This window comes from Mustela nivalis (genome assembly GCF_964662115.1).
Source record: "Mustela nivalis genome assembly, chromosome: 9".
Classification (NCBI taxonomy): domain Eukaryota; kingdom Metazoa; phylum Chordata; class Mammalia; order Carnivora; family Mustelidae; genus Mustela; species Mustela nivalis.
Window position 1 is genome coordinate 11,382,156 of NC_139028.1, and position 21,804 is coordinate 11,403,959.

At 42.5% G+C, this 21,804-nt stretch overlaps 1 long non-coding RNA gene across 4 annotated transcripts in view; it reads left to right on the forward strand.

Annotated features, from left to right (window-relative positions):
* LOC309841335 overlaps window positions 1-21,804 on the forward strand; it is a 476,175-nt gene that overhangs the window by 53,912 nt on the left and 400,459 nt on the right. For 2 of the 4 annotated variants that reach the window (XR_014299070.1, XR_014299072.1), the window contains exon 3: window positions 15,429-17,570. The exons of 1 other annotated variant lie outside the window; for it this stretch is intronic. This is a non-coding gene — a long non-coding RNA (uncharacterized lncRNA). Of the gene's footprint in view, window positions 1-15,428; window positions 17,571-21,804 lie in introns of those variants that run through there. One more of the 4 variants, XR_014299071.1, reaches the window with a different exon arrangement.

Genomic DNA, 21,804 nt, shown 5'->3' on the forward strand with positions numbered 1-21,804 from the left:
TGTGTAGTCCCTTCCTCTTGGGTAGGGAAGGAGCCTGTGACTTGCTTCCAGCTAAGAGAATACCTCAAAGGAGTCAGGCTATACGGGATTATGTAGATAGGGTTATTGCATATTGGATATTGGATAAATAGAACTCCAGTCTGGAAGGAGATGCTTTCCTCCTTGTTGGCCTTGAAGAGCAAGCTGCCATCTTGTGTACTTCCCAGTGGAAAGAGCCACTTGGCAAGCAACTGGGGGTGATCTCTGGCCAGCAAGACACAGAGAACTTCAGTTTGGCAGCCTGCAAGAACAGAACACTGCTAATTACCGTCTGAGCTTGGAAGTGGAGCCTTCTCCAATAGAGCCGCAGATGAGGACCTGTACTGGCCAACATTTTTATTGCAGGGAATTCACCAGAACAATCCAATCTTTGATCTGTGCTGCCCCTGCTCTCCACCTCTCTGGAAGATTTTCACTGATATCAGCCCAGCATCTCCTTCCAGATATTTATGCATAATCGAGGAAAAATATTTTTCTTTCCTTCCTTTTTATTTTTATTTTTATTTTTATTTTTTTTCTCACTGATTTTTTTTGTCATTTTTTTTTTTTTAATTAACATGTATTTTTATCCCCAGGGGTACAGGTCTGTGAATCACCAGGTTTCCACACTTCACAGCACTCACCAAAGCACATACCCTCCCCAATGTCCATAACCCCATTTCCTTCCTTTTTATTAATGTTCTGTAATCTACACCGTTTTGCAGTCTATTAGTTTGTTTGTTTGTTTTTTTACTACTTCCCAGCGTATGTTGTCAAGTTAAGGACTGTCTGTATCAAGGCATAAACTGCGTCCTCATTTTTATGGCTGTAGTGTTCTTTTACAGTGATTGACGCTGATGAATGCATCGGCTCTCTTACTGACAGGTGTTTGGGTTGTTTCTATTCATTTGCTTTGACAAATGATAGTTTCATTGGCTAAATTGGTACTTGCTTGATTGGTTCTATAGGCTACATTTTTTAGAAATGGCATTGCTGGATCCGAGATACATTTATTTGTAACTTCTATGCATACTAATTTGCTATCTGAAAGGATGTGTTGGCTTCCAACTTTCATAAGCAGTCATGAGACAGGTTGTTGCCAAAGCCTTGCCAAAAAGAGCGTGGATCTTTTAGATGAAGAGACAGTGACCACCTTTGGTGAAAAATGATCTTTCTGTCAAATTTTAATTTGCATTCTTATTATCTGTAAAGTAGAGCACCTTGTCATGGCTTTCTCTGTGCCTGGTCTTTAATGGCCTTTTATGGCCTCTGACTCTTTCTCAGCTAGATTTTTAGTCATACTGATTTGTAGCATCTTTTTTTTTTTTTTTTAACCATAACTACCCCTTTGTCTATGATATGATTTACAAAAGCAAGTTCCCCCTAATTTCTTGGATGCCTTTTGGCTTTATGTCTCAGCCAAGTATAAACATTTGAATTTTGTGAGTCAAACCTCAAAATTTTATTCTCTTGGTATTAAAGTCATATTACAAAGTTCTTCCCCATGTTCAGATTAACAAACGTTTTCTCTCTAGATTGTTCCAGTGCTGTGTGATTTCATTATAATATTTCATCCATTTGAAATTTATATTATAAGGTATGAAAAACAAAACCACCTTGATTTTTGGCCGGTACAGGGCAGTCTCATGACCTGAGCCAAAATCAAGAGTCGGATTCTTAATTGACTGAGACACCCAGGGGCCCCTCATATCAACATTTTAAAGATACCTTTCCTTCTGTCATGGTTTCCATTATTTTGATGAGAAGTCAACTATAATTATTTTTTGGTTTTTTTTAACCCTGACTTTAATGTCTTTTTCTTTTTTTCTTGGTTGCCTATAAGATTTTCCTTTTACCTTTAATTGTCATGCTGATATACCTAGGACTGTAATCCTTCATGTATCCTGCTTGAGATTTGCTAAACTTGACCGTGAAGTTAACATCTTTATCCTGTTCAGGAAATTCTCCACCATTGTTCTTTCGTATTTCTTTTGGATCTGACCAGTGCACGTCTGTACGACCCAGACACGTCCCCATACCACTGTTTACTCGGCAAGGTCTTGTAGAAGAGAATTGGCATATGGGAAACACCAGCCCTGGATTTCTGCCGCCGCCGCACCAGATAGCACATGGCTCTTGTGAGTTAAGCTGGTTTCTGCTTGTCTCCCTGCAGGTCCGCTGCCTTCCATGGGGCTCCTTTTCCACTTCTCCATGCTTCCAGCCCCACAGAGGAAACAGGGACTTGCATCTCTGCTCACCTACAGAAGGGCTGGTTCCTTTTTATAATTTAAAATTTCTTAAGATTTTATTTATTTATTTGAGAGAGAGAGTGTGCAGAGTAGGAGGGAGGGGCAGAGAGAGAAGCTGACTCCCCACTGAGCAGGGAGCCCAATGTGGAACTCGATTCCAGGACCCCAGGATTATGACCTGAGCTGAATGCAGATGCTTCACCGACTGAACCCCCTAGGTGCCCCTTACAATTTTTCTAGAGTTCTTTGATCCCACAGATCTTCAGTGACTTTACGAGACCAGTGCTCTAACCCCTGAGCTACGGAGCCTCTTCAGTGACTTTAAAGAAAAACACATTTTCCCCCATTTATCTGCTTTTTTCCTCATCTTTTCTGCCACAAGAATGAGGGTCTTCTTCAGTCTTTACAATCTAGGTAGAAATGAACCTCTCCAATTTTTTTTCACAATTTTGTTGCATTTATGTTTTATTTTGCTTGATTTTATTTTTTCTGCACTCTTTATCTCCTACTTCATTTTAATTATTGATATACTTCATTGTGTCTCTCCCACTTTTGTCTTCATTTCTGTGATGGTTTAATTTTTCTTCTGGTTTTTTTTTTCCTGAGCTTCGTCAGTTCATGCTTTATCTCCTGTTTCTTCCTTTCTCTTTGCTTTCCCTCAGCTTTTCGTCTTCTTTAGCTTAGCTCTTGAATCTTGACTCCACTTCTTTCTAAATGGCAGCATTTTGTTAATTTAAAAATCTATTTTGTAAGATATGGTCAAACTTTCAACTGCTCTGTGACTATGTTTTTCTGCCTTTTGTCCTTTCTTTATCTGGTGTCTTCTTTCCCTCCTTTTAATTTGATCTTCTTTTCTTGTGGTGGGTTTGAATTGATCCTGTACTGGTCTCCAGCCCAACCCCACGACTTTTTAAAGTAGGGTCCATACCCAGCATGGAGCCCAACACAGGGCTTGAACTCATGACCCTGAGATAAACATCTGAGCTGAGATCAAGAGTCAGACACTTACTTGACTGAGCCACGCAGACACCCCTGGTTCCTTTTGATTATCAGTTTTTGACCTATGTGAACTTTTTTATATGTTTCCCTAAAACGTGTCCTGAGGGGGGCCAGAACTCTGTTCCGGGTTAGTTGAAATAATTGTTGATGATTTTGTGCATGTGAGCTTCTTGGGAATTTACTTCCCCATCAGTGGATATAGGATCTGTGATATATATACATATATATACACACACATGTATGTATTTTCCACAGCGAAAAGCCTTTCTTCCCAGTCTGTCCCTGACACAGTGGGTCCCTGCTGCTGTGACTTGCGTGGACGTGACCCTCCTGTCACACGCTCATCTTGTTTCTCTCATCCCAGGAAGGTTCTTCACTTCCCGGTGGGCTTCTCTCCTTTCACTTCCTTCCCTTTGAGAAACTTGTTTTTCTTGTTCTTTCTGTTCCATCTTGGCTTTTTCTCTCGACTTCTTCCCACTCACATTTCTGCTCAGTCTTCACTGTTTTTGACAGCTTCTATACCAATGTTGACTTCTAGGGTGTTAGCTTGTTCCTGTTTTCACACACACAAAATGGATTAGTGATTTTTTTTCCAATGATTTCCTAGGAAGATAAAGGGTGCAGTCTTCAAACTTGTAGTCATTTTATTGTCTGTGAACATCTTCCGTATGTCAGGTTCTTTCTGTAAGGGTGGCTGTTGTAATAGGAGTAACAAGGTATTTGCATTCTGGGGGAATCTGATGTGGGAAGGGTTCTCGAATGGGGTAACATTTTGAATAATCTCGAAATTTCTCTGGACAGTGACATAGCCTATCTCATGCACTGATTTTCATTAGTTTTGAAAATGTCTAGATTTAGTTCAGTAACTTATAACAATCCCTTCTTTTTCATACCTCATATCCCTTAGGGTAATAATAATTTTTGATTAATTTAAATATTCTGTAGAAGGCCTTTCACATGAGCCCTGGCAAACAGTTTTTGTTCAGTAAAGGTTAGCTTTCTATGCTACGTTCTTTGGGCTTGTCATCCACTCACTGCTTACAGGGGGTCTGCCGTTAATCCTGTCATCAGACCAGGACACTGAAGAGCAGATGAGTTAAATCACTCACCCCAGGTGAGTGGCAAACTCAGCTGTCAACACCCCCCACCCTGCTTTCTTTCCCCTCTGCTCTTACTCTTTTTTAAAAAGTCTTTATGTCATTTGGGGTCCCTGGCTGGCTCAGTTGGTCAAGTGTTGAACTCTCGATTTCAGCTCAGGTCATGATCTCAGAGTCATGGGATTGAGTCCTACATTGGGCTCTGAGCTCAGAGGGCGTCTGCTTGAGATTCTCTCCTTTTCCCTCTGCTCTTCCCCCTACTCACTCACTCTCTCTCAAAAAAATTATTTAAAAAAGTTTTTTTTTAATTTAAAATTTAAAAATAATATCTTTACATTATGCCGCTTACTTTGAAAATCATTGAGAAATTACCTATTGTTTCTCTTTAAAAATGAAACCATCTTTGCTCCTTTGTAGTGTTTTTTTTTTTAAGATTTTATTTATTTATTTTTGACAGAGAGAGAGACACACAGTGAGAGAGGGAACAGAAGCAGGAGGAGTGGGAGAGGGAGAAGCAGGCTCCCCACTGAACAGGGAACCCGATGCGGGGCTCCATCTCAGGACCCTGGGATCATGACCTGAGCTGAAGGCAGACACTCAACGACTGAGCCACCCAGGCACCCCATATCCTTTGTAGTTTTATTGTGTTCTTTTCCTCCCTTCTAGAACAACGTTAGGGTAGAAAGCATGACTGTCACTGGAAATGCTATTTCCTTAGACCGTGTTCCCACTTACATGTCCTGCCTTTGGAATCTGTCTTTTTACAGTAACGTGGCTTTGTGAGCTCCTGTCTGATCTCCTTTCCATGGACCACCTTTTCCTGGGTCCCCCTTTCTCCTCTTTCTCAGACCCCTCCCAACCCCCCTTTTTCCTTCCCTCTGACTCCTTTCAGCTTTCCGGTTCCTCGAAGAGGCCGTGTCACGTCTGTAATCACTGTGTAGAGCTCCGCTCCTCTGTCCTTCTTCCAGGCAAGCACATCTTTACATCTTTCTCACGCTGGCTCTGACCCCTCGTTAGCACATGAGACTGATGAGTCGTGAAAGTTTCTGATGTAGTTTCTGTGATTCATCGTTTGTGTATAACACCCAGTATTGTCTTCTTGATAGTAGCCATTCCAATGGTTGTAAGATATCACAATGTGGTTCTGATTTGCATTTCCCTGATAATTAGTGATGTTGAAGTGTTTCTTCATGTGCCCATAAGCCATTTGTTTATCTTCTTCAGAAAAATTTCTATTCAGAGACCACTTTTTAAAATTTTTAAATGAGACTTTTTTTGTTATTGAGTTGTATGAGCTCTTTATATATATTTTTATATTAATCCCTTATCAGATATAGCACCTGCAAATATCTTCTCCTATTCAGTAGGTTGCCTTTTCATTTTGTTGTTGTTTTTTCCCTACTGTGCAGAAGCTCCTTAGTTTGGTGTTTTCCCATTTATTTATTTTTGCTTTTGTTGCCATTGCCCTTAGAGTCAGATCAAAAAAAGCAACCAACCAAACAAACAAAACCCTGCCAAGAGTGATGTCATGGAGCTTACCCCCTATGGTTTTTTCTGGGAGTTTTATAATTTCTGGTCTTACATTCAAAACTTTATTCCATTTTTAGTTAATTTTTATATCTGGTGTTAAGGCAATGATCCTGTCTCATTCTTTCGCATATGGCTGTTCAGTTTTCTGAACACTGGTTATTGAAAAGACAGCCCTTTCCCCATGAATTACTCTTACCTCCGTTGTCATAAATCAAATGACCCCGTATGCATAGGTTTATTTATGGATCCACTGTTCCAGTCATCTGTGTGTCTGTTTGGATTACTACAGCTTTGTAATGTCATTTAAAGTCACAGAGTGTGATGCCTCCAGCTTCATCTTTTTTTCTCAAGATTGCTTTGGCTATTTGGGATCTTTTGTGTTTCCATAGAAATTTTATTCTTTCTGATGCAGTTTAAGTGGGATTGTTTTTCTTAATTTGTCTATTTGATAGCTCATTGTTAGTGTTAAAAATGCAATAGGTATTTGCATATTGATTTTGTACGCTGCAGCTTTATTGAACTTATTTATTAGTCCTAACAGTTTTTTGGCAGAGTCTTTATAGTTTCCTGTATGTAATATTAGATTATCTACAAATAATGAGTTTTACTTCTTCCTTTCCTATCTAGATGGCTTAACTGGGTTATCTTTATTTTATTTTTGCTGTTCAGTTGTATGAGTTCCTTATACATTTTTGAAATTAGCCCCTTACCAGAAATGTGGTTTGCTAGTCCTTTCTCCCATTCTGTGGGTTGTCTTTTCCCTTCTGCTGTGCAGAAGCTTATTAGTTTGATGTAGTCCCACTTGTCTGTTTTCATTTGTTGCCTGTGCTTTTGGAGTCATAGCCAGGAAATCATTGCCAAGACGGTGTTTTTCTTCTCCTGTGTGTGTTTTTTGTTTTTGTTTGTTTGTTTGTTTGTTTTTTTAGAGAGTTACAGTTTTGTGTTTACATCTTTAAGCCATTAAGAGTTGATTGTTGTGTCTGGTGTATGATTAGATCCAATTTCAATCTCTAGTACCTGGATATACAGTCTTCCCAACACCGTTTGTTGAAGACAGGGAATCCCCATTGTCCTTTTCCCCATTGTGTGTTCTTAGCACTCTCAGTGAAGATCAGATGACTGTATATGTGCAGGTTTATTTCTGGGCTTTTATTCTGTTCCATTGGTTTGTAGGTTTGTCTTTATGCCAGTACATTGATGGTAGAAATTAAGTAAGACAAAAGCAAATGGAAAGACATTCACATTCATCATTTGGAAGGCTTGATAATGTTAAAGTATTCCTGCTACCCAAAGTGATCTACAGATTGATTGCTGTTCCCCTCAAAACCCTAATGGCAGCTTTTACAGAAATAGAAAAAAAATAAAAAACCCTAAAAGTTACGTGGAAGCATGGAAGATCCAGAATGGCCAAAGAAATCTTGAGAAAAAAGAACAAAGCTGGAAGCATCTTATGTCTTGATTTCAAATATATTTCAATGATACAGTATAAAACAGAATAGTACTGGCTGTTCACTGATTCTGAAATGTGCCAGAACCAGCCTAATTAGTTCCTAGGTGTTTTGTGAATATTACACCAGAGGAGGACAAGTTAAAATAATCTGCTGGTGTGTTTGTCCTAGAAACAGTTTTCACTCAGGTTGATTCATTGTGCTGCTTTGTTGAGATGTGATTGGACACCAGAGCATAAAGGTGAGGCCACTGTCATTTCTCCCTACTAGAAAGTGAGAAGGGAACTTATTAGAATCCTCCAGAGAGGAATATTCTCCTGTGCTTTCCTAAAGAATCCTTGTTATTTTGTGATCATAAGAGAATCTGACTGTACCTCTAACTAGGTGTGGAATTTGGGAAAGTCCTGTGTTTCCTTGGGCCTCAGTGTGTTCATCTCTGCATTCAAGCAACAGGAGTGGTTGGGTTGTAGCTTTTAACATTTTATAATCTTGCAGCAGCAGACAGACTGACCCCCTACAAGGAGGTGGCAACAAAGAGGCTGTGTGGGAAGGTGAGGCAGGGAATCCATATGGGGGCGTCAGCCATGACCCTTCCTCTGTGAGGAGGGCTGAGCACAGAGCCGGTGTTCAGGTTGATAGAAGACATTCAAAGGTATTTGTTAAAATGCCCACACAAACTTCTCTTCCAAAGGCTTGCCAAAGTAGTCAGAAGCTGTTTGTCCCCTTTAATGCCCAGGGAGGCAGAAATGAGATAAACAGGAAGGAATTAAAGAAACTTGGTGGTACACACAGCAGATTTATATCTGTGGTTTGTGTATTTATCATTTGATCTCTTGTCTTGTTTCCTGGCTCCTGCTTCTGTCAGCGTGATAAAAATCCTAATGCCAATGACACTGACACTGACAATGGTAAATGCTAAAGTGGCCAGAATATGAGCCACGTGCCGGACGGTCTTCTGAATAGAGGCCCGTCTCTTTGTATTGCGCTTCCCTGTGTCATGCTGCTCAGAGACTGGGCTTTGGACAGTTTTACAAGGTTCGGGAGCTTGGGGCAGGAAGTGACTGTAGATGGGGTAGAAACAGCGAGGGCGCTAGAATCGGAAGTGGGACCCGGCGATGGGGCTGACGGGCTGCCGGGTCGTGATCGAACTCGAACGGGGGAGAATTTGCTTCTTATGGATGAGCAGAGACCGTGGTTCCATGGGATGGGGTCTCCTGCTGCTGAAGGTGCGGGGAAGATTGTTGAAACGACAGCAAAGGACTGGGAGTCTGACAGACGCAGAGATGATAAAGCAACGGCAGGTTTGAGAGAACAGAGTCCGGTTTTGAAAGAAGCTTGGTTGTAGGTGAAATGCTATCAAACAGCATCGCACACTACGGAGAAATCGTGGGTGAGCATTGATCCGTGAGGCCCGTTGCACTGTTATCTTATTTGGAGAAATTGCCGCGGCTGCCCCAGCCTTCAGCAGCCCCCAGCACTGAGGCAGGACCTTCCACCAGCAAGAAAATCATGACTTCCTAAAAGCTCAGATGACGCTTAACAGCTTTTAGCAATCAAGTAATTTTATATTGTGTTATATGCGCATTGTTTTTATATACTTAGTAGACCATTACACACTTCATGGACTACAATATAGTATAAACATATAACTTTTATATGAACTGGGAAACCAAGAATATCGTTTGATGGGATTTATTGGAACAGCCGCTTTATTGCAGTGGTGCGGAACTGAGCCAAACCCCCCCCAAGGAGTGCCTTTCCTTTCCATGCATCATCTCAGCTAATCCCCATTGATACGATGGTATGTTGAGCCCCTCCCCACCCTTATTACTGCTTCTCTGGTGCTCTGTGCAAACTGGCAGCCAATACCAGGTTTTAGTATTGTACTAGAAGGTCATAGGGCTTCATTTCTCTTGGGTATTGGAGGGAGATAAAAATGATGTGAAGATTTTAATCATTGCTGAGGCCAAAAATAATTTTTGCATGATGCTAGAAAGCTTCTTTCCTGAATTTGATGAATGAATAATAGTGTCTTCTTGAGTGCAATCCCTGCTATTACTCTAGATTATCGGGCTGTACGGATCCCCAAACCTGCCTAAGGTTGTAGTCATTCTACTTATAATCTGGATATTTCCATAAAAACAGAACAGTAGGGCTAGAAAGCAGAGATCATAAGGGTAAAAGGTTACATTTTATAATTTACTTTGGGTCCTCATATCCATAATCTTTCCTTTTTTAGTGTTTTCACTGATGCGGTATTGATTTTGTTTCTTGTTTTTATTTTTATTTATTTTTTAAAAAGATTTTATTTATTTATTTGACAGAGAAATCAAAAGCAGCCAGAATGGCAGGAAGAGGGAGAGGGATAAGCAGGCTCCCGGCGGCTGCAGGGCTCCATCCCAGGACCCCGGGATCATGATCTGAGGAAAAGACAGACGCTTCACAAACTGAGGCACCCCAGTTTCTTGTTTTCAGTTGAAAATAATTTCATATACAATGTTCAGATAGGTAGATTGTCATAGGACAGGATAGTTGATATTATAGTTATTAGATATTATAGACATTATAGTTATATAGATATTATATAGATATATAATATAGATATTATAGTTATATAGATATTATAGATATTATATTGATATGATAGTATGATAGTTGGGTATTCAGACAGATGTGAGTGGAGTCTTGACCTTTCCAAGTGGTGCCTGCCTGACCCTGGGCAAGTAGAATTTTTCAAACTTACTGTGGCAGGTTGTGGTGAGGGCCAGGAATGACATTGGTAAGCCCCCTGAAGAGAGTTTGTTGGATGAATGAGTGAACACTTTCTAGGTTGTCTAGCGGTAAAAAGAAGATAAAAATTTCTTTTGACTTTGTAGCGATGAGTGTTTTGCAAATAGACACACCTACACTTCCATATTCAGTGACAGAACGTGAACATAGGGGAAAGCCTATCAGCCAAATGCTGTTTGGACACCAACAAAGCCGAGTTCAGCTTGAGTCGCAGTGCCCTGTGATTAAATGGCGCCATCGCCGGGGAAGAACAACTCTGAAAGGATCATTGCATGATGGTAGATATTTTTGGAAACAGAAATGGTGTAAACTCATTAAGTTAAAATGACTTTCTTTCTATAGGCATTTCATTGCTAGTGAAACCGATTGCCATGTCGGTTGCTGGCCGGTGTGGTGATTTTGGCTGAAGCATTAGTGTTCCAGTGTTGACTGGCTTAGAACTCGGACACTTAGCTGTGGGAGGTGACCAGAAAACCCCGAATACGTGTCCATAAATCTGTGGCCCTTTAAAGGACAGACAGTGTGATGTTTGAACATTCATAGTTTCCTTCTGAGTGCATATCATTCTACTGTATTTTCTCATGTCCAAGTTTTGCATTGTATGATATTTCTGTTGCTATTTTCGTGCTCCCCCCATGTGTTATCAGAAGGGACAGGTCACGCGAAGAGCAAAGCTGCATACCTGTTTTATTCGGCCTCTGCAAACTCTTTGAACTCTTTGAGGGCACTTAGGAGATATTAAACTACGAACTCTGGGCACATGGGTGTGCTCCCTTAATGGGAAATAAGGCGTCTTTGTGCCAAAGCATCATTGTGCCTGAGAGGAGGTACGAAGCCATGTCTTGAAAGACCCTGGGGCTCTGAAGCCCACAGACCTAGATTCAGACTTTGGCTTTTCCACTTCTGTTGCTTTTCAACTTTAAGAAAGCTACTTGACCTCTGAGTTTCTATTTCTTTATTTTACAAATAATTATCATTATTTATATCTATATATCTTGACAGCGTTCTCTTGAAAGGAACCAGCTGGTATTGTGTTTGACCCATGGCAGGTGCATAGTCTCTAAATTCCCTTCTCCTCCCTTTTGAATGGAAACTTACCCCCTCCCCAAACACAAAAGTCCTCAAATAAAATAAAGTGAAACCAAACTAGACCAACAAAATGATACTGTATAGATATTCAGATCTTTCTCTTCACCTCTCCATGATTTTTAGAAAAAATCTTTAATATTGTGTTTCCTTTCATAATAGGGAAAAAAAAATAGAGCAGGACAGGGAGCAATAATTTGATCAGGTGTTAGGACCGTTGGGCACTCTCTGCTTGTATGTTCCTATTTCAGGGTGCTTTATAGGAGTCATATGCATAATTGTATGTCCAGGGGATGGATTAGCTGCACTGAGTCATTTTAGCCTTATGATGCAATCACTCATTCACCACGTGTTATTCAAAATATTTATTGAAGAAATGGAATTGCTGACCTAAGGTGAGTAATTCTGAAAGCAAATTGACTAACATGGTTTTCTCCCTCTATCCCCACACTTACTTGCTCTCACATTCATTCAGGTCTGTTTGTAGAAGTTGATTCACTAGTTTAATTCATATCTATTATATACCTACAATGTAGTGATCATGGGATCCAATGGAAAAGAAGAGAAAATTATACATATATATATAGAGAGAGAGACATGTGGGAATACACATACACACATTCTAGTGTATATCCATAATGTATATTGAATAAGCAAAAAAAATGAATTTTATATGTATATATATAAACTTCAATTGTCCTACCTGTTTGGAGATTGTCCTACCTGTTTGGAGGAGGGACTCGAGGTTGCTTGCAGAAGCTGAGATAGAGGAGGGAAGGGTCTTGTAATCTGGAGTGGGAATAGAGTGATGCTACAACGTAGTGATCTCAGGAGTCCCGTGCTTTACCTTTGATTTTGGCTGTCAGGGAATCTGTGTGCAGCCTCAGTGAAACTGTGGGGGAGATGTGTATGCTTGAGCCTGTGTGTATGTGTAGTGTGTGTGTGTGCCTGTGCTTGGAAGTTGAGAAGGAAAATTGGCGCGCCCAGAGCTAGGATCCAGTGGGATTGCTGCCAGACTCCTGGTTGTCTTCCCTGGAGTTAATTTCCTGTCATTGAAACTAGAGCCTTTGTAAACGCGATCGTTGCTTTGTTTCTGTTCTCACCGACTCCTTCCTGCTTCGTCCCAGCGTGACATACCGATGGTGGGCTCCGGTCTCTGTAGTGTGAGGTGTGAGGTGGCGAATATTACATCTCAAAGAAAATCTGCGTGTTGGATGACATCTTAACCAGATAAAGTGCTGATCAACGTCTGTAGATGGGTTATAGGGTTGTGTTTTGGAGGGATTTCCTGAGATCTATTGTCCACATTCCGATTGAGACCTCAGAGCGTCTTGATCATGTATCCTTAAGCAACATATTTGCTCTAAAGGGTGTAAAAGAAGATCTTATCCGGAGTAAACATAATAATATTTTATTTTTAGAGAGAAAATGTTCTCAAGAAAATTGGGATTTCAGCAAGTTTAGTATTGTCTGTTAAGGCAATATGAGAGCAACTCAACTCAACATTTGCTAACGCTGTATGTCAGATATATTAAAAGCACTGGAAAACAAAGATGAATAATACGCAAACACATATTTTGGAAACCAGCAAGAGAGGGAAAGAACCCTCATCTTTCTGATTATAAAGTATTCCTCAGTGTATCCAAATAGTCGATGAGAAGGGGTTTTTCTTTTAGGGGTATTTAGGCTAATAAATGCAGAATAAGTGATAATTGGGTCAGAAGGTCCCATTTTACAATGCTGCTATGAACTCAAGTTATGTCTCCCCCAAATTCTTATGTAGAAACCCTACCCCCAGTATCCTCAGTGTTACTATATTTAGAAACACACACACACACACACACACACACACACGAGGTCCTAGAGTAGGATGCTAATCTGACAGAGCTGGGGCTCCTATAAGAAGAGAAAGAGACACTGGAGCTCACTTGTTCTTTCTGCCACGTGAGGACACAGCGAGGGGGTGACCTGTAAGCCACGAAGAGAGTTCTGTCCAGGAACCAAATTGGCTGCAACCTTGCCTCCCGGACTCCCAGCCTCCAGAACTGTGAGAAGAGGCATTTCTGTGGTAGAAGCCGCTGGGCCTGTGGTATTTTGCGATGGCAGCCCTAGCAGAAAAACGCAATTTCCTAGCAAAGTAATGATTCTAAACTGCGATCATCCATGACTGCTAATATCAGAGAGAGAGGACCAGAACATAAACATCTCCTAATAGATGTAGACATTATTACCTTTGAAGTCATATTGCCAGAAATTCTAATCTGTTTCTGGTAAGTTTCTAGACCTAATTTATAGCAAATACAAGGGGTCAGGGAACGTTTTAGATGACAACATGGTGATGCAGTTAGCAGAAGCTTGGCTCATAAAGATGGATAAGCCAGTTTCTTCAACACATAAATTACAGGGAAAGAGAATAGGAGGGAAAGAAACTCTGTGGTTTATGAAAGAGACCTGTCTACCGTCTGTGGTTTATGGGCTTTGTGGCAATCCCCATTAATGAGGACATGGTACAAAATGTATCTGAAACAGGGAAATGTGAGTACCACCTGGACATGTCCTGAAATTAGTGAATTACCTAATTACTAGCAGGGATAATGGAATTGTGATTATATTTTACAAAGATAACTGCCTTTTAAAGATATGTGTTGACATTTGTGGCTGGAAATGATACTGATGTCCAGAAATGGTTTCAGAATAATCTGGAGGAGGGGAAAGTATGTAGGAAAATAGGCAAAGCACAATTGGTCTTGAGTGGATAATGGTTTGAGGAGGGTGACAGGTGGGCAGGCATTCGTGATACACTTCTCTCCACTTACTTGCAAAATTTGGAGCTTTCCATAACAAATACCTTAATAGAAAGTTAGAAAGTGCCTGAAGGATCTCAAAATGTAATAAGATGGGCATGGATGTGTGCAGATCATCGCAATAACAGGAGAAGGACAAGGAAAGGAGAGACAATTGAGCCGCCGGGCTGATCATTATTAGAATTTCAGTGTTTTCCTGTGAGAGGCAATGTATTCTGCCTGTTGATTTGTGCGTTTACCACCTAGAGGCAAATTCATAAAGACAGGAATTTTCTTTGAAAAATTTACTTGGCTATTTTCCATGGGCTTCAGACCTGCTGAAAGATAGTTTTTTCCCTCCTTCCTCTCAATTCTTTGCTAGTAAATGATGCTGATTAAGAGTCCACACAGGGATAGCGGCTTTTCCGTGAAATTGTTTATTAAGAGTAACACTTGGCATTTTATGGTGACATAGCCGTATTTCATTATGCCAAATGAATGGGGGTTTGCTAGATGATCTGTCATTTAACCTTACCAAGCCCCGGTTTCTTCATCTGTAAAATTAAAATGCTAATGATGTCAGAATCTCTTGGACGCGAGTGTGATAGATATTAGCGCCTCTGTCTCCAAAAGGATTGTTTGTTGCAAAGAGATGGTACACCCTGGCTCTTTAAAGATGGAAGAAGCAAATTTTAAAAAGATATTAGGCAGCCACGGTCTATGTTGATGGGTCAAGAAAAACAGGCTGGGAGCCAGCCCGAGCTTTGGAGATCGAGCATCAGAAACACTGCAGAACCAGCAAGGTAACAAACTGGCCTGCTGTCACCGCTCCTCCTTGTATCCTGGAGGCCGGGACCCTGAGTCCGCCAGTGGGACATGGATGAGGACATTGCCTTCACTGTCCCCGTCACTGGTGTCAGAGAGATGACACCCCCTCCAAGCCTCTTTCTTTAGGCTGCTCACTCACAACTTGCCATCTTGTGTGCACGTTCCTGACAGGTGAAAGCCAAGTGTCATCATGCTTTGTCCTGCAAGGGGATCAGGGGACCAGGGAGCCGCGTGGTCCGGATTCTGTCTTCGGGGCAGAGTGGGGTATAGGGCTCTCGGGGGGGGGGGCTCGCCAGAAGATGCTGGGTTCCTTCTTACCCTTAGTTCTAATAATGGCATCATCTTCTTTTCTTCTGCCTACATCGACGAAGTACTTCGCTATGGGCTGACTGAGACTCCAGACAGCCCCACTTCGCAGAGGGGCAAATGGAGGTGCGAAGCAATTCGTTTGCCTCTGGTTGGTTAGAGGCAGAGGCAGACGCTGGACCTCTGGCTGGCGGAGCCCTAGCTCGGAATGGGAAATCCCTGTACGATGTTCTTTCTCTGGAAGTACTTCCATGTTCTTAAATCCTATTTCCTTTCTTGCCATCTTTCCCTCAGAGCCGCTGAGCGTCTTGTCCTATGAACCCTCTGCTAGTGCTGTTCGTTCCGGCTCAACCCACCCAGCGGCCCGCCCACCCCATGGAAGAGGTTTGGAAAGACGGGTCAGAGAAGCTCCTAGACTCCTCTGAGGCCCTAGTGCCCAGCATGTGAGGAAAACCACTTCGGTGTCCGAGACGTTTCTTCGAGACTGTCCATATGAAGCCTTCCTGTGTCGCCCGCCTCCTCCGCAGTGGAAGCGCACAGGCGGGGAGCGCTTGCCAAGACAGAAACAGGAGCCACACTCCCTCTTACTCGATTTCGAACCCTGACGTTGTCACTGACACGCAGTGATTGAATCCCTCTGCACCAGACTTGTCATCTGGAAAACGTGCCCCGCTTTCAGAGTTGCGGCGCCATGGGCCTTGGGACGTTCGGATCCCTGCCACTTCCCCGCCCCATGCCATGCGCCTTAGCCCATCCTGTAGGAGGCAGAGTCCAGACCCAGCTGCGGTGTGAGCACTTTCCTAAAGCCTCCGGCATGTGAGAATGGCAGGAACAGGCACGTGAGGCAGGAAGGTGGGGGAAGCCAGCCCAGGAGATGTGGTATCAAGCCGGCCAGAGCTTCTCAAATCCACTCAGCTGGGTGCTCAGCCCCCAGGACATTCCCGGAGAGACCTTCCAGAGTTATTGACCCTCAGAACCATTTTTTCCAGGAAAAGAGTGGCAAGCGTTTGCCAGCTGGATTCTTGCCAGCTTATGTTGCTTATCATTCAAAATCTGTCCCCTGAGACATTAACTGGCTTGTGCCCCTGGGGTGTGTGATGGGGTCCCTGGAGAAGCCCGGGTGGAACCCCAGGGGGCAGAGCTACAGAGTCTTCTTCTGGAGACCACACCCGAGCCTCACTCCCACACGGGAAGGAGGAACGTGCAGAGACGATGGGGGCTGGAGGTCTGGAGACAGTGTCACTGTGTGCTTTGTGTTCACAGGAAAAATGTGAGCCCTTATCCCCCGGCTCTGTCAGAGAAGTGAGGCCCAGGGCCAGGATCTAGGGCACAGGCGGTGTCAGCTGGGTCGGAGACACTGTTCAGGGGATGGACTCTCTTTGGGGTCATGGCAGAGAGCAGCAGCGCTGATCCGACGGCTGAAAAGCCTTTCCTGGTCATTCCTGTTGTCAGGACGCAGGCAGGCTGGAATCTGGGCTGTGCTCAGGAGAGGCGCCCATCCTGGGTTCGGACTCAGGAGTTATGATCTGAAGAGTCGGGGCTGCTCAGAAGCTGTTCTGGCGTGGAGAGGGAGCCTGAGAAGCCACGGCAACTTCTAGGAGCCCTAACAGCAGAGGCACCTGTGCCCAGGGGGACAAGTATCTTCATGGGATAGACCCATTTTGTTGTGAATTTTGGATGCCGTTCCTAATATTTGCACATTCCAGGTCTGGTCCTCCCAGCCTTCTTGGGGATCCTGTGGGCTTCTCATATCATGGGACACAGCGCCTTTACGTTTAAATTAGCCAGGTTCTTGTATCTAAAAACCCAAGGGACATAGTGATGACAGGAAGACAGGAATGAGTGGCAGGGTCGTTTTTCGACATGTTAACCATTTCCCCCATTTGCTCTGTCCCTTTCCAGGCAGGCGTGTCATTGTGCGCTTAGCCCCAGGGGCTTCTGGGACAGGAGCAAAGACCCCATTTTGGTCTATGCTGTCGACTTGACTTATGTTCCCGTCTTCCCTTGGAGAAGTTGTCACACTATTGTCTATGATTATGAAGGTGGAATGCTTAATTTTGGCATAAAGCAAGCTGTGAGTGTTGGCTTTTGTGCCCTGATGTGGGCTGTTGCCTAGAATTTAAGGAGAGTTTATAATTTAGAGTTACTCAAGGAAGTTGGTTATTCTTACTTGTTTTTTAAGGATCGATGAACTTTGTGCACCCTACACAGGTCTGTTTGGGTATTGAAGAAAAGAAACGCTCCTCGGTTTACCTAATCCAGTGTAACAGAGAGGCTCCATAGAAAAACATGTCAAACATGTTCTTTCCTGTGTCATTTTAACTTTAAATTATTTTAATCCAACTTAATTTTTTAGCCATTTTTATTACTCAAGTTTAGTTTTACCCCTGTAATTGGACCTTTTTTGATGTTATTAAAAAAAGGAATATTTACTTTGAAGACAGAATGGTAGAAGGATTTTATGGACCCGTGGTTAATTTTCTTCGGAGTGACAACGTTATTGTAGTCACATATGAAGATGTCCTGAGGAAGACCATGTTGAACTGTCTATGAGGTCTCGTGCTGTTTGCAGGTGATTTTCAAATGTTTTGACAAGGAAAGTGCAAAGCAGGAACAGAAAAGATTAAGTAAATGTGGTAAATGATAATTCTTAAATGTAGGCAGAGGATATGTGCACATTTATTGTAGTATTCTTTCAAATTTGAAAATACTACCGTATTGAAGACTTTTAAAAACCATTTAATTGAAGTAAGGGAGGTTGTAGGGCATTACACGTGATTTTCTTGGAATTCAGTATTATAAGGCTTCTGGGACTTCTGGCTTTCCAATAAGATATCCCACTGATCCTGTGCCGAGCTCTGCTCTAACTATCTCATTTAATCTCCACAAGTACCTTACATATATCTCTCCAAACCCTTGCCAACTGCAAAGGTAGGGGGTATCAGCTCCATTTTATTTTATTTATTTATTTATATTTTATTAACATATAATGTATTATTTGCCCCAGGGGTACAGATCTGTGAATTGTCAGGCTTACACATTTCACAGCACTCACCATAGCACATGCCCTCCCCATAGCACCCTGTCCCTTCCCCTTCCTCCCCATCCCCTCCAGCAACCTTCAGTTTGTTTCCTGAGATTAAGAGTCTCTCTCTCACTCTCTCTCTCTCTCTTTTTTTTTTAGATTAAGAGTCTTTTATGATTTGTCTCCCTCCCTGTCCCATCTTGTTTCATTTTTTTCTCCCAACCCCCAGGATTCCCTGCCCAACCTATTCACTTAGCATAATACCCTCTAGTTCCATCCACCTTGTTAAGATTATTTTGATGGCTGCATAGTACTCCATTGTCTATATATACACCACATCTTCTTTATCCATTCATCTGTTGATGGACATCTAGGTTCTTTCCACAGTTTGGCTATTGTGGACATTGCTGCTATGAACATTGGGGTGCACATGCCCCTTCGGATCTCTACATTTGTATCTTTAAGGGTAAATACCTAGTAGTGCGATTGCTGGGTCATAGGGCAGCTCTATTTTCAACTTTTTGAGGAACCTCCATGCTGTTTTCCAGAGTGGCTGCACCAGCTTGCATCCCCACCAACAGTGTAGGAGGGTTCCCCTTTCTCCACATCCTCACCAACACTGTTGTTTCCTGGCTTGTTTTCAGCTCCATTTTAGAGGTGAACAAAATCCAATCTAGGCTAGGTAAATTGGCAGAGAACCCCAGTTTGCCCCTCTGTTATATAGTTTCACAGTCACCCACCAGGAGAGAAACAGTGGTTACTCCAAAATATGTTGAGTGAATGAGGATATTTCAGTGTGTGTGTTAAGATAGGGAACTAAAAAGACCAATCTAGTTGCACAACAGAGGCAGCAGCTGTGTGGGAGACAGCCCGCAAGCCTCAGTAGAGGGGTGGGTAGACAGTGGAGGAGGGGCTTCCTGTTTCTATAATTTAGACTCAGCCAGCTAAAACATGGTATTGTCCCTATCAACTCTTGAACAAATGTGAGGAAGACCAGAATAAATGTCACTGACTCACAAACATGGCTCCAGGATGCATGAACTCAGTATGTTGGAGTGGCCTCACATGGTGCTTCCTTGAGAAAGGGATTCTCAGGAAAACTTAGCTAAGAAAGAATGTGTTTGCCTGTCTTTATCTTTGGAAAATCACCAGTGACTCTGACAAAGATAAATGAGCTGGCTCTGTCTTGATTTTGAAGGAAGTTTATCTAATAGAGTGTAACGGAGAGGCTCAACAGCAAAAATGCCAAAAATGTTCTTTTCTTCGTAATTTTAAATTGAATTCTTCGCCATTTTTGTCATTCTAATTTAATTTTGCCACTATAATTGGACTTTGATTATTTTTTAAAAGACATTTTAAAGCCAGTCCTAAAAACTTAAATTTTCCAGTGAGCCATAGGAAGCAAAGAGATGTGGGGCAGCTGCTGCTTCTAGCCCTTCGTTCCTGAGCACAAGCACTCTTTCTGTTGAAGGCACAGCATGACAGGAAGGTCTTTGATCCAATGCATATACTGCATGAGGGAGATGGTTCTCGTTCTTGCAGAATATTGCCTCCAGCATGACATGGCCACTGTGCTTTGCGCAGGAGGTCACTACAGTGGCTGACAGTTTCTGGGCAGCACTGTATGTGATACAGCCAAGGAATCGGAGGATTATGGGCTCACTCTCGCACCTCCTCCTGCTGTGAAGTGGGTCGTGTTCGACGAGATGTTATTTGGGATGCTGTGTCAGTGGGTAAACAGTCCATAAGCCTAAGGACCGTGGTACTGGCTGAAGCCCAGAGGGCAGAAAAGGCCAACCTGCAACTGAAAAAAAAAAATGAAAATTCAGTTTTCTCTTTTGGAAATACCATGCTGGCTTTTGCAAGCATGGGATGGGCCACTAGGTGGCCACAAACCGGTTCATTGTTCTCTTTGAGGAAGGGTAGCCTACCGTGGACTCTGTGTTGGTTAAGTGTGGTTTGTGGGTTGGACAATAGGCAGGTGGGGAAACTCGATAAGACTGCAAAAGCAGGAGTCCATGTGTCATATCCATCTCTGTTGCCATGGAGACGTTGTTCATCTGCTCACAGTGCCATTGCTGGTGTGGCCAGTGATAGAAGCTGGATGATGTAATTGGGCTGAGACATTTGTCGACTTGGCCATTTATTGCCTTTTCCACGGTCATTGCTTTCTGGAAGCCATTACATGTCATACCGAGACCTTCACACTTTCTGCTCAGTCCTCTGTGTCCATCCACACGTGTCTACCCCGGACCTCCTTGTCCGTCATTGTTTTGTCTCTTTCCTTTCAAGTCCCTGAGCAGCAGGCCAGGTTCTCTGCCACTGCTCCCGAGTTAGTATACTCCAACGTGGGGCCACTTCTCCTTCCACATAAAGCGGATGACTAGTTATACCACTGAAAATTCTACCCAGCGGGAGGAGTTTTTAAATCACCATTGTCTTTCAAATCTATCCCTGAATCAACACGTGCCTGTCAAGTCTGCACACTTGTAAACTGACTCAGACTTTTTGTTCCTCCTTCAACCGGTTGTATGGGGCACCCCATATAGCCATAGGAATAAGCTAGAGAAACAGATGGGTGCCCATGGGCTGTAGACTGGTGGTGCTGCTCCTGCTTGATTTGAGATGGGCCCCTTCTCAAAAAGACAGATTTCTGGTGGGTCTGCGCCACTCTTTGACCTTGATGGTCCGATAGGGTCCCGTTCTTGATAGCCCATTCCAGGCACGTGGTGGCTTGGTTTCCTATAGTCAGTTGCTCTCTCTCACTCAGGTTCCAGGAAGCACCATGCCTGGGGGATGTTTTTGGGTTCTAGAGGCAGCATGGGATTGAGGGTCTCTGTGGTGGGAAGGCCCCATGGGAAGTGGGTCATGGTACTTGCAGCACAGAATTATACACATTTTGAGAAATAACACCTAGTGCACTCCTGGGCTAGGCGCTCCAGCACAGTGTTGAACAAAAGAGGCAGTGATAAGCCCACTTGACTTGTCTGTGTTCAGAAAGGGAAAATACTCAATATTTCAAAATACTCAAAATATCAAAAATTTTTGATAATCAATTAAAGGTAGTTGTTTCCATTTTACATTTGCTAGGGTTTTTTTTTTAAAGTTACTAATTTTGGTTTTTAGCAAATGCTTTTTGGGCATCTATTAAAATGATATTTTTTTCTTTAATCTGTTAACATGAAGAATTTCAACATTTTTGATTATTAAATCACAATCATGTATTTCTAGGATAATTCTTATGTGACCATAAAGTATTATCTATTTTACACCTTATTGGTTTTGATTTAACACCTCACTGGGAGTTTTTGTCACATTGTCCTTAGGTAGTATAAGCCTGTATACTGTCTAGAACCCACTTTTCTTTGCCCCTGAGATAAACTGCGTACACTCCTCTTCTGCAGTCTCTCTATTGTGGGCACCATCTGTCTTCTCTATTGATTATCCCACAGTTATCTTCTCAAAATGCTTGCCTCAGAAATGAATTGGAAGAGACCCTACTTTTATGTGCTCTGGAATTATTTTGGCAAGATTACCATATTTGCTTCTTGAGTGTGTTTAAGTATTCAGTGTGAAGCCACTTGAATTTGAAATTTTTTTATACAAAGATGTTCTTCTACTGACTCAGTTTCTTTAAGAGTCATA